Here is a 6,002-nt window from a genome sequence, read left to right as displayed (position 1 = left end):
TCTTCTTGTTAATTCAACTCAATGACATACATGTCAGTGCTCATCTATGGCAGTTTTTAATCCTGGGATGGCTACCCTGACCTGCACAGCTCACTTTACTTTTAGTTGATTGTTAGACAGACAGTACATTGGAAGGTAAAGCTGATGCTCTGGATTAGCTAACTAATGCTCAACTTCTTTGTGTGATGGCTGAACAAAAACAGAACCACTAATTGTTTTCTTTTTCCATCTTCAAGGGCCCTTAGAACAAAATATGTCTCTTTAAGACCTGAAAATCTGTCCAAAGAGGATGAGTTTTGCTAGAATGGTATATATTCTCTATATTCACATTTATTTCATCTGTAACAGAAATGAGTAAAGATAGCAAAGTGTTGTCTCATGTGGTAACTCAATAGTGTCATCAGCCCAGTGATAACATGTACACAGGGTGGTATGGAAGCACCTACCTAACATCCATCTGGAAGGTATTCCTGGAGCTGACACCTGAATTTAAATCAGGAGGCAAGGGTTGAGGTTGTTTGCAAAGGGAACGGTGGAAGCAAAGGCACTAAGGCATCAAACAGTGAAATTGCAGTCACTTCAGTGTAGCAGAACTAAGCAGCACGCGACAAAGGCCGTAAATACCAGCTGTTGGAGAGTTTTAAGCAAAGGAACGACATGATAGTTTGCTCTGCAGACAAATGACAGCTGTGTGGTAGACGGCCATGAGAGGAAAAGACTGCAAGCAAGATAAGCAGCTAGGAGGATGTCTTAATTGTTCAGAAAGACTAGGGCCTGATCTAAGGTAGTGGTATTAGCAAAGTAGACAAGAGGACAAATTTTAAAAGTGTTGTTTAGGAAGGAAAATTGGGCAACACTTAGAAACTGATTATATTTAATTGGTAAAGAACTTTCTCTGGGTTCCTGGTAAGGGCTACTATATAGATGGTAGAAGGCAACTCCGAAATAGAAAATTTGGGGGATAAAAGAATGGGTTTAGGGGAAACAGAAGATACGTACCTGAGTTCAGATTGCAGTTGTACAGTGTTTGAGATGCAAGTGTCATCCTGATGGGAAAAGTCAAGTCTGGAAGTCAGGTGAGGTCATGAGAGGGAATTATGATATACCTTGGATTCGTATTTCCTAAATTTATATTACAACTTACTAACTGAAATGCTCTAGCTAATATCTCAACTAGTAACCAGTATTAATCAAATCATAGCTAGAACATGAAAGTTGCTGATTTCTGGCATATCACTGATAGCCTACCTTTTCCTTTGTTTGAATCAGGGTCCAAGCATTATCCACATATTTGTTTTGATTGCCATCTCCTACTCCTCCCTTTTTTCTTCATATCATTCATTTGTTGAAGGAGCCAGGTCATTTGTCCTGTATAAGGTCAACATTTGGCTGTTTGCTTTTTTATGTGTCCTTTAACTTAGTCCTCTATCCCTATAAAGTGAAAGTTAGATCCAGAGGCTTGACTAGATTCAGGTTCAGTATTTTAGGAATGCATTTTCTCAAGTGGGCTGTGTACTCTGTCCCTTCACATCAGAAGGCACATATCTGGTTGTCCAACTTTTAGTGATGATTTATCAGTGGAATCAGGTGGGGTCAGCCTGATACCTGCATTTGAAGTTCACCATTTATTAACCTGTCACCTAATGATTTTAGCATTTCACTGGTGTATGTTACCCTGACCTCTATTTCAATTAATGGTGATTTTCTAAATTCCATCACTTTTTCTGCATTAGCTGGAATTTTTCTGTAAGGAACTTAACAATTTATCTTCCTGAAATACATTTCTTAAAGACCAGATAAATGCATGATTTTTAGAGTGAGTTGGTGCTCTAGCAACTTCCAAAGGAAACAAATGACTTTTCACTATCATGAGCTTGTAGATTTCCTGTGTATTTAATGTTTCAGTCTACTCCAGACATTATTTTGATGCTCAAATTAATCCTTCTACTCTTGGGTCCTGTATCTTGTTGACTTGATACACTTTGACTTCATACAGGATTTTTTGACAGTTCCTTGCTTTCTAGCATAAGATAACCCAGGCTTACCTTGTATATTTCCTGCCTCAGACATTTTTTTCAAGGGTCCCTCCTTTAGTAGGAGATGGTAGAGACCACATCTGGATGTTGTAAATAGTGCTACTGTGAACATTGTAGTGCATGTATCTTTTCGAATTTTTGTCTTTTCTGGATATATGCCCAGGAGTGGGATCATATGGCAACTCTATTTTTAGTTTTTAAAGGAACCTCCATACTGTTGTCCATAGTGGCTGCACCAATTTACATTCCCGCCAGCAATATAGGAGGGTTCTCTTTTCTCCACACCCTCTCCAGCATTTATTTGTAGACTTTTTGATGATGGCCATTCTGACATGTGTGAGGTGATACCTCATTGTAGTTTTGACTTGCATTTCTCTAATTATTAGCAATGTTGAGCATCTTTTCGTGTGCCTGTTGGCCATCTGTATGTCTTCTTTGGAAAGATGTCTATTCAGGCCTTCTGTCCATTTTTAATTGCATTGTCTTTCATTTTACTATTGAGTTGTATGAGCTGTTGGTATATTTTGGAAGTTAAGCCCTTGTCAGTTGCATCGTTTGTGAATATTTTCTCCTAGTCCATAGGCTGTCTTTTTGTTTTGTTTATGGTTCCCTTTGCTGTCCAAAAGCATATAAGCTTGACTGGGTCCCATTTGTTTATTTTTGCTTTTATTTCTGTTACCTTGGGAGACTGACCTAAGAAAACATTGCTACAATTTATGTCAGAGAATGTTTTTGCCTGTATTCTCTTCTAGGAGTTTTACGGTACCATATCTTGTGTTTATCTTGTCATATCTTGTATTTTCAGTGTATTTTTGTGTATGGTGTGAGGGAGTGTTCTAACTTCATGGATTTATATACGACTGTCCAGCTTTCCCAACACCACTTGCTGAAGAGACTGTTTTTTCTCCACTGTATAGTCTTGCCTCCTTTGTCGGAAATTAATTGACTGCAGGTGTGTGGGCTTATTTCTGGGCTCTCTATTCTGTTCCGTTGATCCATATGTCTGTTTTTGTGCCAGTACCATGCTATTTTACTTAGTGTAGCTTTGTAGTATTGTCTGAATTCTGGGAGGGTTATGCCTCCAGCTTTGTTCTTTTTCCTCAGGATTGCATTGGCAATTCTGGGTCTTTTGTTGTTCCATATAAAATTTTAGGATTATTTGTTCTACTTCTGTGAAAAATGTCATGGGTATATTGATCACATTAAATCCATAGATTGCTTTCAGTAGTATGGCCATTTTAACTATATTAATTCTTCCAATTCAACAACGTGGCATATCTTTCTGTTTCTTTGAATCATCTTCAATATCCTTTATCAATGTTTTATTGTTCTCAGCATATAAGTATTTCACCTCCTTGGTTAGGTTTATTCCTAAGTTATTTTTTTGTCATGATTTTATTTTATTTTTATTATAATTAAATGTTTTATTGAAGTATAGTTGATTTACAGTGTTGTGTTAGTTTCAGGTGTACATCAATGTGATTCAGCTATACATACATATATATTTTTTTTTCAGATTCTTTTCCCTTATAAGTTATTATAAAGTGAGTATAATTCCCTGTGCTATGCAGTAAATCCTTTTTGGTTATCTATTTTATATATAGTAGTGTGTGTATGTTAATTCCAAACTCCTGATTTATCCCTCTCTCCCCCCTTTCCCCTTTGGTAACTGTAAGTGGTTTTCTATGTCTGTGGATCTATTTCTGTTTTGTATATAATTTCATTTGTATCTTTTTTTTTGAGATTCCACATATAAATGATATCATATGATATTTGTCTTTCTCTGTCTGACGTCACTTAGTATGATAAAGCGTAAGTCCATCCGTGTTGCTGCAAATGGTATTATTCATTTTTTTATGGCTGAGTAGTATTCCGTTGTGTGTGTGTGTGTGTGTGTGTGTGTGTATCACATCTTCTTTATCCATTCATCTCTCGGTGAACATTTAGTTTGCTTCCATGTCTTGGCTATTGTAAACAGTGCTGCTATAAACATAGGGGTGCATGTATCTCTTTGAATTATGGTTTTCTCTGGATATATTCCCAGGAGTGGGCTTGCAGGATCATATGGTAACACTATTTTTAGTTTTTAAGGAAACTCCATACTGTTCTCCATAGTGGCTGTACCAGTTTACTTTGCCACCAACAGTGTGAGAGGATTCCTTTTTCTCCACACCCTCTCTAGCACTTATTATTTGTAGACTTTTTGATGATGGCCATTCTGACTGGTGTGAGGTGATACCTCGTGGTAGTTTTGATTTGCATTTCTCTATAATTAGCAATGTTGAGCATCTTTTCATGTGCCTTGTGGCCATCTGTATGTCTTCTTTAGAGAAATGTCTAGATCTTCTGCCCATTTTTTGATTGGGTTGTTTGTTATTTTACTATTGAGTTGTGTGAGCTGTTTGTATATTTTGGAGGTTAAACCCTTGTCAGTGGCATCATTTGCAAATATTTTCTCCCATTCTATAGGTTGTCTTTTCATTTATTTATGGTTTCCTTTACCATGCAAAGGATTTTAAGTTTAATTAGGTCCGATTTATTTATTTTTGTTTTTATTTCTATTACTGTAGCAGAGAGATACAAAAAGATGCTGCTGCAATTTATGTCCGAGTGTTCTTCCTATGTTTTCCTCTAGAAGTTTTATAGTATCCAGTCTCACATTTAGGTCTTTAGTCCATTTTGAGTTTATTTTTGTGCGTGGTGTTAAGAGAATGTTCTAATTTCATTCTTTTACATGTAGCTGTCCGGTTTTCACAGCACCATGTATTGAAGAGACTGTCGTTTTTCCATTGTATATTCTTGCCTCCTTTGTCATAGTATTGACCATAGGTGCGTGGGTTTATTTCTGGGCTTTCTATCCTGTTCCATTGATCTATATTTCTGTTTTTGTGCCAGTACCATACTGTTTGGATGACTGTAACTTTGTAGTATAGTCTGAAGCCAGGGAGCCTGATTCCTCCATCTCAGTTCTTCATTCGCAAGATTGTTTTGTCTATTCGGGGCCCTTTCTGTTTCCATACAAATTTTAAAACTTTTTGGTCTAGTTCTGTGAAGAATGCTGTTCATAATTTGATAGGGATTGCATTGAATCTGAAGGTTGCCTTGGGTAGTATAGTCATTTTGACAATATTGATTCTTCCAACCCAAGACACAGTGTTTCCATCTGCTTGTGTCATCCTCAGTTTCTTTCATCAGTGTCTTACAGGTTTTGGGGTACAGGTCTTTTGCCTCCTTAGGTAGGTTTATTCCTAGGTATTTTATTCTTTTTGATGTGACGGTGAAGGGATTGTTTCCTTAATTTCTCTTTTTGATGTTTCATTGTTAGTGTATAGAAATGCAACATATTTATGTGTATTAATTTTGTATCCTGTGACTTTACCAGTTTCATTGATGAGTTCTAGTAGTTTTCTGGTGGCATCTTTAGGATTTTCTGTCTATGGTATCATGTCTTCTGCAAATAGTGACAGTTTTACTTCTTCTATTCCAATTTGAATTCCTTTTATTTGTTTTTCTTCTGATTGCTGTGGCTAGGACTTCTAGAACTATGTTGAATGAAAGTGGTGAGAGTGGACATCTTTGTCTTGTTCCTGATCTTAGAGGAAATGCTTTCAGCTCTTCATCATTGAGTATGCTATTAGCTATGGTTTTGTCATATATGGCCTTTATTATGTTGAGGTTGGTTCCCTCTATGCCCACTTTCTGGAGAGTTTTTATCATAAATGGATGTTGAATTTTATCAAAAGCTTTTTCTGCATCTATTGAGCTGATCATATGGTTTTTATTCTTCAATGTGTTAATGTGGTGCATCACACTGATTGATTTGCAGATATTGAAAAATCCTTGCATTCGTGGGATAAATCCCACTTGATCATGGTATATGATCCTTTTAACCTATCGTTGGATTTGGTTTGCTAATATTTAGTTGAGGATTTTTGAATCTAAGTTCATCAGTGACATTGGCCTGTA

The sequence above is a fragment of the Balaenoptera acutorostrata genome, chromosome 1 (assembly GCF_949987535.1).
Source record: "Balaenoptera acutorostrata chromosome 1, mBalAcu1.1, whole genome shotgun sequence".
In the NCBI taxonomy this organism is placed as follows: Eukaryota; Metazoa; Chordata; class Mammalia; order Artiodactyla; family Balaenopteridae; genus Balaenoptera; species Balaenoptera acutorostrata.
This window is presented reverse-complemented; position numbering follows the sequence as displayed.